The sequence below is a fragment of the Uranotaenia lowii genome, chromosome 3, assembly GCF_029784155.1.
Source record: "Uranotaenia lowii strain MFRU-FL chromosome 3, ASM2978415v1, whole genome shotgun sequence".
NCBI lineage: Eukaryota > Metazoa > Arthropoda > Insecta > Diptera > Culicidae > Uranotaenia > Uranotaenia lowii.
The window spans coordinates 359,216,543-359,229,868 of record NC_073693.1 but is presented as its reverse complement, the minus strand read 5'-3'; the positions used below and the strand labels follow the sequence as shown (position 1 = coordinate 359,229,868).

General features: G+C 36.2%; 1 protein-coding gene across 5 annotated transcripts in view; it reads right to left on the bottom strand.

Moving 5' to 3' along the window:
• Positions 1–12,675, bottom strand: part of LOC129751510 (uncharacterized) — a 69,738-nt gene extending 57,063 nt beyond the window's left edge. The window contains exon 1 of one of the 5 annotated variants that reach the window (XM_055747049.1): positions 12,539–12,675. The gene's annotated coding sequence lies outside the window, so the exon portion shown is untranslated. Of the gene's footprint in view, positions 1–10,784; positions 10,884–10,986; positions 11,008–12,524 lie in introns of those variants that run through there. The other 4 variants (XM_055747048.1, XM_055747052.1, XM_055747051.1 and 1 more) reach the window with 4 other exon arrangements.
• Between the last annotated feature and the right edge of the window lie 651 nt (positions 12,676–13,326).

The window sequence follows — 13,326 nt, the reverse complement described above, 5'->3', positions numbered from 1 at the left end:
CAGAAGGCTCAAAACATTGATAACACTATTTTTTTGTTTGAACTTAATTGAGTTTTTCAACGTTTTCTTTCAAAATCAAATATACTCAAAAGATGGACAATGTTGCTGCATACATTTAGGGGCGAAAATTATAAACTTTTATCAATATTTTTTAGCCTCAAAAACAAATAAAATTTAACCTTCATGCAATTCCCTAAGTCCTCGCTCAGTTCCCATCTTCTTTTTTTCTTCAAACTTAACCATTTGATAGGGTTTTTAGTCATTTTTTCTATACGAGCTTTTTCATGGAAAATGACCGTTTTTTTTTCAATATCAAAATATTATCATCAAATGACCATAAAAATAACAATTAAACTTGAGCTTAACCAAGAAAAAAGTTAAAATTTCACATTAAACAACCCATTTGCTTCTAAATTCTTAAATTTGATCAGGAAAGATGTTTGTTTGTAAGCTTTAAAAAAACCTGATTTTTTAAGATTTTAAAATTGTATTTTAAGTAATATGAAAAATCTCCTTATGAAATCAATATTAAGCTTATTTGTAACTCAATTTACAGGCTTTCAAACGTAGTAAACCGTTTTCAGATATTTTAACTTTATACTTAGTTAATGATGATTATCTGCAAGAATTTCACGTTGATCAAAGTTACCCCGCTGATCAAAGTTCCCCCAGTTTACGGTACCTTAAAGCTCTAGGGCTCTGTAGCCGCTATTCTACTCTAAGCAATTCTACTCTCATGTACATTTTCCTCTTGTGTCCTCCGGTCTGTTTTCCCTTTTCGGGTCAGCCAGGTAGTTAATAAATGCATACTTATTAAAAATATTAATTTTTTACTTATTTGGGACAAGCTGATCCCGTACGAACTTCGTTTCGCTTCTAACTTTAAAGCTGATGATTTTGTATTTGATTGGTAATTGGGTCGCATTTTCACAAAAAAAAAATGCTTAAAATACTAAACAAAATTCGCAAGCGACCCATTTGCTTGTCTACCAAACGGAAATTTAAGAAATTGATTGACCGTCGAAAAGAACACCCATGTACGAATTTTTGTCTTTTTCAGATGCATAACAACGAAATTATGTCTAAATAATTTTAAAGGTATTTTGAAAGACCCCTTTTCTGTCGTCTGATTAAAAATTTGAATTCACAATTCAATTTTCCATTTTGTAACACACCCGTGAATGAATTTTTGTTTGGATTTTTCTTATACATAATTGAAAAAATATTGCAAAAACATTAAACAGTAAATGTGGACGACCCCTTTTTCTGTCGTCTAATTGAAAGTTTATCAGGAATCGATTTTTCGTCCTGCAAAACTCTCGTGTTTGAATTTTTGCCTCGATATGATGCCTAAAAACGTAGTTATTGCACAAAAAAACGAAAATATTATGGACGACTCTTTTTACTGATTCCTTGTCGAAATTTGACACGTGAAATCAATAATATGTTCTGTAAAACTCCCATGTGCTAATTTTCATTTTAATCCGATGTATAATCAAGACATTGGAGCTTATTCTAAGAGTCACGTGACGTGATGTGCAAAATCTCAAATCGTTGTGCCGACTCCAGAAACCACTTTAGGCTAGAAGTTTCAGCTCATATGTCCTGTGATCGATTTTTGGAGCTCATTCATACTAACGTCTCTACCCTGAAACATTTCCTGGAGTCAGGATAAAGAAGTGAAATTTTGTGAATCACATCACTCGACTCGCAGAATAACCCCCAATATAGCAAAAACAGTGAACAGGTAATATGGACGACCATCCTGAAATCAATTACTCGTTCCTTGAAACTCTCACGTACCAACCCAGACAACCAGAAGTCGTATTTTCTTTTACAGATTACATCGTATAGAACAGGGGTGAGCAACCTTTTGAACCAACTGGCCAATTTAAATTTGAAATCTTGTCTGCGGGCCGCACTTAAAATAACTTTTTTTTTTATAATTAGCAGAACTTCACGTCAGTTTTTTTAACTACAAATTTTTGGCTATCTCTCAATTTTTCAATAGTCAAATAATAATAGTCTTCTTGGCGTTGGACGTTGAATTGCTAATAGACTTTCTATGTTTTGTTTTTCCCTAATTAAAACTTGTCCTCAAAGCCTAGATTTTTTTCCAACAAACGATAAGAACCTCGTTTTTTAAATCGAAGTTCTGTATTGGATCATTGCATTGAGATGTTGAGCAAGGTTGTATAGAAATTACAAAAAAAAATTCCATTTCACATATTTTTAAGCCACTATTTTCAAAATTCTAGAATTTTTATCCAGATTTTCATAATTTTTAATCTTATTTAGATATCATTGAGATAGGATTTCAAAGGACATCGCACGCGTTTTATTTCGCTTCGCTGATAAAATCAACAGTTTTCGTTTTTAATTGAGCGAATCTTCATAAATTGATTCGATGTGGTATCATCTTGTGGCTGGATGTGTGGCAGAGATGGTTACCAAATATGTGTAGGTACATGGTTATTTGGTCTTGTTAAATCCCATGATTTCAATGATAAGCTGAACTGCTAAAAAATGTGAAAACAACGGTAACCGTCAATTCGACTTCAAAGATTTTTAGACGGGGCAAATATTAACGATTTGGCGCTCAGGAGGAAGATTTGAGCGGCTTCGGTTGAAAAATGTGAGAAGAAAGACAGCAACGGAGGACAAATCGTGTGTATTATGTCATAACCAGCAATCCTGGACGATGAGGGACTTTGGTGAGATTGTTTCATGTTTCATTCATTATATCATTCATCAATCCTATCTGCCAAGTAGGATTTCCTCAATTGCACCCTTCTGATTCCTATCTGAAATAGCTTTATGGGTCGTATGAGTTCTCTCCACCTAATGAGTTATTTTACTGTTTCAGATCTTCCCTACCATGATTACATTGACTTGTCGCGGTGTGCATTATTATACCACACTGATTTTGAAAACCAACATTTGAAATGAGAATTGAATCCAGATTCTCATTTTGGCATCTTATGCTGGTTTTGATTATTAAGGCAGAAACACAATACAGCGTCGGTCGTCGCGTCACGTCAGCGGTCAACGCTGTCGATAAGTACTAAAACGCAGACGCGACGCACCCGACGATTATTGCATCACAATTCAGCGTCAAGAGATATCTTAGATGTCTCTTGACGCTGAATTGTGATGCAAAAATCGTCGGGTGCGTCGCGTCCGCGTTTTAGTACTTATCGACAGCGTTGACCGCTGACGTGACGCGACGACCGACGCTGTATTGTGTTTCTGCCTTTAGTTGTATCATGTGTATCAGCCAATGCTAAATGTGTGTAGTCACCCCATGCTATGCTATGCTATCATTGGGATAGGATTTCAAAAGCTATATTATGAGTAAAACAACTCAATTTATCGATTTTTGTAATAAATTTTCTATCAAATTTCTGAAAAAGCATCACAGATAATCGTCAAATAATTTTTGGGTCAAATCACAGAATTTCAGATATCTATTCTTTTTATCAAGAAATAATAATTTTTGTCGGTAGCTATAATGCCGGCTGATTCATGTTAATATAAAATCTAAAATCATTCACCCAGGCTTCATTATTAAACTTTCGTTTTTTCGTCAATATTCAGAAATTAATAATATTTCCCAAGGTTTTGGTTTGATTTTTTTGCCAGTATTTGAATGCTAACAGAACAAGCCTTTTTACCGAATTAGATAGAAAATTATCTGCTGAGCAATTGAGCATATTTTTTATCATTCAAGTGTATTTGAGACGAAAATAATGACTTCACTAACGGACTTCGAAATTCCTTTGATCATGTGTAGCTTTAGCTGCTCTCCTCACTTTAATCGATTTTGCTTTTCAAGGTGGTAGGAGTTAAATAATTAGGAAAAATGTATCCTGATTAAAAATAACCCCCCAAAATAACGTTATGCCAATAAAAATATTGCCTTTATGCCTTGAACAGAACATAATAGATGCTTAAAAGTTAGAAAAAGTAAACAATTTCAATGATTGTGGGGTAAATGCAGATAAGAGCATATTTTGATCAAGTCATTAAAACTTTCCTAACTATCATCCTACATTGTTGAAAAAAAGGTAAGGCATAAAAATTTGAAAAAAGCTACGCGGGCCGCACAAAAGGGTCTCGCGGGCCACATGCGGCCCGCGGGCCGCGCTTTGCTCACCCCTGGTATAGAATGTTATTTATACTCATTTTCGTATATCTGCACTTACAATGTGCGGTCCATGCATATTCTTTATCGTATTTAAAAGCATTGCATGATTTTATTACGACAAGAAGAGAGACTCGTATTTATGTACATATGAACTCGACCTTTGTGTACGACAATTCGCAAAAAATCAGTGAAACGACCGATAGACGGTGATCAGCCGTGACTGAGAGATTTTGTCGTGCTATGCATAAAATAATTCGAAATAAAAAACGTATATAACTGCATTGATTCGTAATAATGTGCATGCAATCTTTTACCTTTGCAAATTAATTCGCATGTCTGATTTTCGTAAAACGTATTTGCTGGCAATCGTTAAAGAATACAAAAAAGTTCAATAAAATCGTTGATGATAATGGGACATCGATGATTGGAATCGTATTAAAGGAGGATTCAAAATGTTGGTCTATTTTTAGATCATCGATGACGTGTTCTACGATTTAAAAGATTTAAGTTATAGAAATATACGATTTGCTTTTGGTTTAATGCCTTTGAAGCAAATCCCCTTGAGTTTATATATTCCAGATAGCGTCGAGGAACCATCATGAGCTGCTGATCGAATCGTCAGGGGATCAAGTCCAGGCGCTAACAATAAATTCATGAACGTGGAAAAAATCAGCAATCAGGCAAATAATAAATGTGTACGATATAAACTTGAATATGACAGCAAAAAAACACATTTCTTTGAAACAATCTTATTTTTATTATTTTTTGGGGATGAATAAACCAATTGGTTTAAAATTCCAAAAAAAAAAATTTTTTTTTTTCAACTGACGGAAAATCAAGTCGCAAAAGACGACCAAATAGTCGTCAAACTTTCCATATTGTTACGAAAAAATGTCGTATATTACAACCTCAATCATCTATATGATGATGTGAATTGTCATAGTATATTCCAAAAAGAATCAGGTTAGTCGTAAATGATGCGCATGACAAGTCGTGCAAATCGTAATTTAATACAATCCAAATCAAGAATATGTTTGCTAATGTACCTATATGGCCTCCAAAATGATACGTATATACTGGTTTTGCTACATTATATACGATATGTTTACAGGTATATTTGCATGTATATTTGCGTTGCAAATTCGAAATACCCACCAAATGGTTGTCTGGGAAGTTTCCATCTTAATCCAATGTATTTATGCATTAATATAGCAAAAATAGTATTAATATGGACGACTCCTTTGGCCGAAACTTGACCCTGAATTTGAAACCTGGAATCGATTGATCATTCCTTAAAATACTTTTGTGCTAATTTTCATCAAAATGAAATCTATAATTACGCCAATATCGCAAAAACATTGACCAGTTGATATGGACGACCCCTTTTGCCGACCCTACAAAATTTGATAACTGAAATCGATTGTCCGTTCCTTGAAATCCCCGTCTGCAAATTTCCATCTCAATGCAATGCATAATAACGCCAATATCGTAAAAACATTAAAAAGTTGATATGGACGACCCCTTTGGCCGACCCCTGACCCTGAATTTAATAACTGGAATCGATCGCTCGTCCCTCAAAACACTCATGTGCAAATTTTTATATCATTCCTATGTATAATAACGTCAATATAGTAAAAACACTGAACAGTTCATATGGACGACCCCTTTTGCCGACTCCTGACACAAAATTCAATACCTGGAATCAATTCCCCATATCTCAAAACCCCTATGTGCAATTTTTTGTCCTAATGCGACGGAAAATAACGTAAATATCGCGAAAACAATATTTGTCTTGTATGGACGACCCCCTTTAGAAAGGTTCATCCAAAAATCTGAAAACATTTTTCGTCATTCCTGGTCCTAATGAGTATCCATGCCAAATTTCAGCTCTCTAGCTCTTAAGATGGTTGAGTCTATAGAGGACAAACAAACAAACAAACTCACATAAATTGCTTTTTATATAAATAGACTAGCTGATCCCATACGAACTCCGTTTCGCTTTCAACTTGGAATATGTCATGAACAGTTTGTATGAAAGTCAATTGCCAAGCATTTTCCAGATTCATTGTTAAGTAATAATTGCAAAAATATTGGATGATCACCTCGTCTGTCGTCTGCTACTAAATATGAAATCAGGTATCAAAAACCACGTGTATAAATTTCGACTAAATCATTGCATAACAACGCAATTGCCAAAAAGCTAAACCCCTTTCGGGGGCTCTTATAAAAACTTTTATACCTGAAATCAATTGCCCTTCCCTCAAAACTCCCGTGTGCAAATTTTCAAAGCAATAAATTGTATAATAACGTCAATATTGCTAAAAACCGCGAAAAATTAATTTATATGGACGACCCCTTTCGTCGACCCCTGGCAAAATATTTGACATCTGAGATCGATCGTCCGTCCTTGAAAACTACCTATGGAAATTTTTATCCCAATCCGATGTATAATAACTTCGATATTACAAAAATATTGAAAGGTTTATATGGACGACCCCCTTTGCCGGCCCCTTAAATTGAATTGAATACCTGAAATCCATTGCTCATCTCTCAAAAACCTCGTTTACCAATTTTCGTCTGAATCCGATGTATAATAACGATAATATTGCATCAACAGTGAATAGTTAACATGGACGACCCCTTTGGCCGACCCCTGATTTTAGTTCGGATAAGTGAAATCAGTTATTTGTCCCTAATAACTCCTATGTGCAAATTTTCATCCCAATCCGATGTAGAGAAACGACAATATCACTAAGATACTGAAAATTTAATATGGACGACCTCTTTTGCCGGCCCCTTACACTAAATTGGATGCCTCAAATCGATTGCACGTCACTCAAAACTATCGTGTACCAATTCTCATCTGAATACGATGTATAATAACGTCAATATCGCAAAAACAGCGAACAGTTAATATGGACGACCCCTTTGGCTGTCCCCTTACACAAAATTTTATACCTGAAATCGATTGTTAGTCTTTCAAAACACTCATGTGCAAATTTTCAACACAATCCGACGAAAAATAACGTCAATATCGTGAAAACAATATTTGTCTTGTATGGACGACCCCCTTCAGAAGGGGTCATCCAAAAATCTGAAAACATTTTTCATCCTTCCTGGTCCTAATGCATGCCAAATTTCAGCTCTCTAGCTCTTTAGACGGCTGAGTCTATAGAGGACAAACAAACAAACAAACAAACAAACAAACAAACAAACAAACAAACAAACAAACAAACAAACAAACATACAGAAATTGCTTTTTATATATATAGATGAATAAACCTACTTGGTTTAAAATCCCTAAGAAAAAAGGAAAAAAAAATGTTTACTTATTAAAACAGAATTTCGAATCGGTATTATTCTGTATCCACACCAAAATTAAAATGTGAGAAAAACATTTTCACTAACACAATTATCTAACTTGCCTAACTATCTATATAAATTTTATAGATATGTACAATCATCAACAAAATTTATGAAACGAAAACTGTTTTGTAGTTTTTTATTCGCTCAGATAGAAGAATACAAAATAATATCCGCAAAATCATGTGAGTTGCAATTTTCTTTAGTTTTCAGAAATTTCTACAATGTTTAGTGGATTAACAGATTTTGGTCGTTCTAAGAAGTGAACAACCCCTTTGGCCTTCAAGTGTTAAATAACTTTTATAGTAAGAAATTAAAATTGTAGGCAAATTTTCCACGGATCACTGCAGTTTTCCAATAGGCGCTTAAGAAACCTATGACATCAATTGGCAGTCTAACTTTCTAATGTACAACAAGTGTTGATGAAATGAAATTTATTTTTAATTAAGTTTCGGGAAACGGAAGATTCCTCATTAGGATAATTTCTTGGTATTTTTTTCAAATATTTTCAAAATCGAAGGAAATCCATCATTTCAGAATCTGAACAAAAAATTCTAATAAAACTTTACTGTCTCAAAGCATGTTGCTATGGTTCTCAATTTGCGTTGTATTCTGCAGAATGAAAAAACGGTCCCGATCGACGGAATATGCTAAAGTATTTTGAATTTTGAATTCAATTTGTTATTTAGGAATTAAATTTGGAACAAATTTTGAAGGAAATATCACTCTCTGGACAAAACTGAATATTTGATTAATATAAAACATAAAAAGGCAACTATTTTACCAAGGAAATGCAATGAAAGTTTTGTCTTAAAATCTGCTCTGCAGAATAATTTTAGATCGACGTTTGGTTAATGGAAATCAGCATTCCCTCGAACGAGTAATAAGCTGGTTATGAAATTGTGATTTTTTTTCTTGCGTTAGACTTTATGCACAAAAATTTCGTCAGTCTCAAATTTCGCCCTACGATTTCGCTCTTTTCTCTCACCATCATATTCGTACACCTCTTGAATAAGAGAACTAACAAATCACAGCAATCATGTCATTAACAACAAAAATAAACAAAAATTCATGGCACTTCACTTTTAGCTAAATTTTTAGGTAACTCTTGAAGTATTCAATTGTGATATTTTTATAGAAAAAATCTTTTCTAAATCTTTTCTAGATCAAACAAGGGGTTAAAATTTAACACGAAGTAGTTTTTCGATGGTCCCGCCAATACATTTTCTCTTTCAAAGTTGTAAGTAAAAATGAATTTGTGCCAAAAACAGTGTTTTTTTTCATTTTCATACTTTTCCAGCAGCAAGTACTGAATAGCTGCCACTTCAAACCGGGAAATTCTGGAATCGTGCAACTGTGAAATTCGAGACAAGGACGACTCGAGAGTGTTTTGGATCTAATCATGGTTATGACCGTGTATGGGTCACACACATTGTAGCCATGTGTAATTACTGAAAATAAATAAACTGCAGGAATAATCATATTTAATTTCAAAACCAAAATGTTTGATAATATTTCACAAATCTCTTCATAATTTTCATGGCAGCGGGTCAAAACATGGCTAGAAAATCTACACGGGTTTAGTCAAAAAACGGGCAGCAGAAAACGTATCATCGTCTGATTAAAGTTTTCGCCAAGGCCTTAAATCGGTCCAAAATTTGTCTGTTTCTTGATTAGCTTTTTGATCACTTCTTCCAGTCTTTAATATATTTTTCCCCCGGAATATTTTGCAGTCTGGTATAGATACGGCAAAAAATCTCGGATAAATTTTTTTTGAAAGAATGTCATATTGCAAAGTTGTCAGCTGATAAATATGTATAAACAATTTTTTCAAGAACGTACAAACGTAGGTGAGAAAACGATTTATGTAAATTTTTAACAATTGAAATTAATTGCAAGCGAATCTAGTTATTCAAGAAAATCTCAATAAAAAAAAGTTAAGTTTTTGCGTAGATTCTTTTCAATACTTTCCATTGAGGCACATCTAATTTGAAAAAAAAACGGCACAACATACTAAGGCAATAAGAGTTTTGTTGATCCGATAAATTAAAAATCATATTTCAAGCGTAAAATTTTCTATGACCTCAACTATCTTCTCATGAAATATGGTATGATTATCAGATCGGGACATCAAGGGCTCTTGCAGCTTGCTACACACACATACATGTGGTCTGTAGGGCACACATAAGATTTTTTTTATATGCAAAATAAGCAAAATTAAATCCAAATGTTGGGCTTTCCTTAAATGAATGCTCAATTTCTTCAAAAAAAAAATTCATAAAGTATGTTTCGAATCAATTGCTAAAAAGTGGAAACGATTCTGTGAATATTTTATTGGATGTCAGTGCGGAGCTAAGCCAAACAAAATTAAAAACAAAACCCCCCAGTATTCGGGTCTATCTTAAAAAATTTTGAACTAGGAAGATGAAGTTATAAGTTTTCGTTACGAAATTGATTTAGAAACATGAGCAATATTTCTACTGCTTCCGTCCTGCTTCGTATCCTGTGCAAAATCTTTTCTTTTTTTTTCAAAGAACCTCACTCGAAGTCAGAAAAAATCACATTCAAGTCAAAAAATGTTCTAGCTTTTGAAAAATGTGTCATTTCACATGGGGCTGTCACAGTTGTTTGCCCAACGGCTTACATACGGAATTCTGGAAATTTTTGAATCTTTACGATTGAAAATCAAGATTTAGAATCAGCTTTTCATTTCAGTTTTTTTTTTAAATCAGAGCTTAAAAAGTGAATCGTAGCCTGAACGCTGTTCAAACTCTGAGAAAAAAAATTGGAATCTGAATTCATTATATAATTTCAATCGGACTTCAGATCAAGAAAAAAATAATGAACATTGAATTAATATAGCTGTCAAGTATTTTTATTTTTCAACTGAAATAAATTTAGTTGTCATTTGAGAAGTTCTTATATTAATATTTGATCAGTTTGTAGTGTATTCACCAAGAACAACAAAGAAAAAAAGGTGACGACAATCGGATTCAACAGGTCGTCGTTGTTTCACGGAGCTGCGCGATCATCGTTTTCTTTGGCTGAGAGAAGATCGTTGAAGGATAAAATATTTTTTTATGATGCATATTAAAATTTCGCATCCGATTATGCGGGAAACGGTTTCATTTTTCTTTGAATTTTGGCCCGTCTTCTTCCATCCCCTCCCCCATTTGGCTGCGTGTCCTGCGTCGAATTGTGGGAGGTTTAATCGACCGTTTTCATAGGTTGAACTTTTCGTTGTCGTCGTTTAATAATTTGCTCAACACAACACCTTGCTCTTTCGTAGATCAGATCAGATGATGAGTAGTATGCTTGATGGCTTTCTTCCCCACACCTAAGTCCTTTTGATCTCGTGGTTAAGTTTTCATTTTTCATTTTTCACTTTCACTTGATGACTTTTAAGATTTTTTTCCCTCGCTTCCACTTAGCTGAGACCTATTATTTTTTCACCTGACCCAATTAGGTTGTCTTACGTGAGCGAGTGACGGAGGAAATGCGGAAGGCCAAACTGGTAGTTTGGTTGCGAATATTTTGGGGAAAACAAACACTGTACTTCGAATAATGTAAACAAACTATTCAATGTTTCCACGAGCGAGCGCTTGTTGCAGTTTTACGACCCGGAGAGATTACTTCCTTCTGACAGCATTCGGTGTGGTATTGGCGAATGATTCCATCATGCCCCGTTTGGGTTGCGAAAATAGTTTTCCAATATTTCGTCGTGTGTACGTATTCATTTGGGAATTCACACACATATTTCAGAGCGATCGCGAAACGGTGCAGTAGGAGAAAAAAATCCCGACTGAAATGCCGGAGATCTCTTAGCAACGGGCGTTCGTGGGTGGGGACACAGGGAGGCAACACAATTTTCACCGATATTCCTTGAAGAATTTCATGCACAATTTACACCTGTGCGCGCACTTTTCCACACACCGATACACTCTCCTTCGTGATCGTGTGGTCGATTTTTCCAACTAGCTCCGAGGAACACACTGAAGCAAAACGTGGAAAATCAGACAGGACTGAAGGTGGTGATTATTTTTCCACCGATTTTCTTGCCCGTATAATACATAATAGTGGCTGTTGACGGTTTTTAAACACTATGAAAATTGATGTTGACACCAAACAGACGGGAAGATAGGATCCGATTGCAAAGTGTATAATTGTGCAGCAATTTTCACATGTTTGTCATGCGGTCGCCATATAACTCACTGGCGGGTGTGAGCCATTTCCACTTTTCGTACGTACACATGAAAAGAGATGATTTCCTCGTGTCGGGTACTCACGCACGTCGAATATGAGTACCTTTGAACAGTGGCAACCACATGTATGAGTGGCCGACGATCGCTCACGGATTTTCCTGATCAGAAAAAGAAACACAAATACGCACTCAGCAGCCACTCATTTTCACACCTCTTCTTTGCTGCGCTCGTTCGTTTCTTATTCAGGGACGGAGAGGCTCGTAAAGAGGAAAATATTTTTAACCTACTATCGCTTATTTTGTGCCGTTTTTTTTCTTCTTATCCACTTTTATTCCACTCTCGCTGCGATCGACGACGACGACACCAGACTAGAGAGAAGAACTAAATTTTCGGCCACTAATTCATTTTCCGTTCCCGTCGCAAAACTGTTGGCTGCCAACACTGGGCAACATTGTCTTGATTTTCACTTTTCAATTCACTTTTTTTTCGCAGCACGATGGCCACCCGCTTTTCTCTGCCATGACCACCGAACTCGGCCGTAACCCCAAAAGAAAGCAGATCAAGCAAGAAGAAAAAGACCACCCCAAAACACTCCCCGCGAAAAAATGATCCCACGGAAAATTGGAAAAGATCAAACTAGCTTATTTGAAGGCGCCCCCCGTAGAATTAAGTAACACCTGACGAAACTGCACAGCAGCAACCAGCCTGCTAGCAGATATGAATTTTCCCCCAACAATCCCCAATACCAATTTTGCCCCCCTCCGACCAACTTGCGGAGCCCAGCCGCACCACCCACACCCCAACACACGCACCAATTCACACCCACATACGAATGTCGTCGTCTCCTTGCACCGCGCGTCCCCACACTGTTGGGACTTTCTTGGAGGGGAGCAGCAGAAGAAAATGAAGCACGCACGCACGACCAGCCGCCCGGACTATCCGAAAAACCGATCCGAAATGTGAGACGAGTTACGAAAAACTGAAGACGATCACGCACCGGCCAGGCCGTGGTCCTGTCCTGTCACACACGGCTTACGGAAAATGAGTTCCCGAGCGCGCAGGCGCGTTTTTCGAGATTCGATTTGACACCGGCTTGGTACTCAGTTGGATGCGCCCGGAAGTAGGCAAAAGTGCGTGTGGTGTAAAGGGCAGTGTTGCCCGTTTTGCACAAAAATAGTCTTGAATCATTCATACAGGTAGGCGTATTTTTTTGCTTTTTGATAATGATACTTGATTAAGGTCAGCAAGCACATTAGGGTCAAGGTTTGGTCGAAATCATAGAGGTTTGTCGAAATCATAGAAAAATCTTTATTTTCACAGAATTTCGAGCAAATTTTCACTGGGGCCGGACATTCGGCCGAAAGATGTTAGGCCGAAGGTCGCTAGGCCGAATGGGTAAAAGGCCGACGGATATTCGGCCGAATAGGACAACAGGCCGAATGGGACATTAGGCCGAATATTATTTGGCCGAATGGATGTTAGGCCGAATGGTAATTTAGCCGAATGGACATCAGGCCAAATGGACGATTGGCCGAATGGTCGTTAGGCCGAATGGTCGTTAGGCCGAATGGTTATTTGGCCGAATGGTTATTTAGCCGAATGGTCATTAGGCCG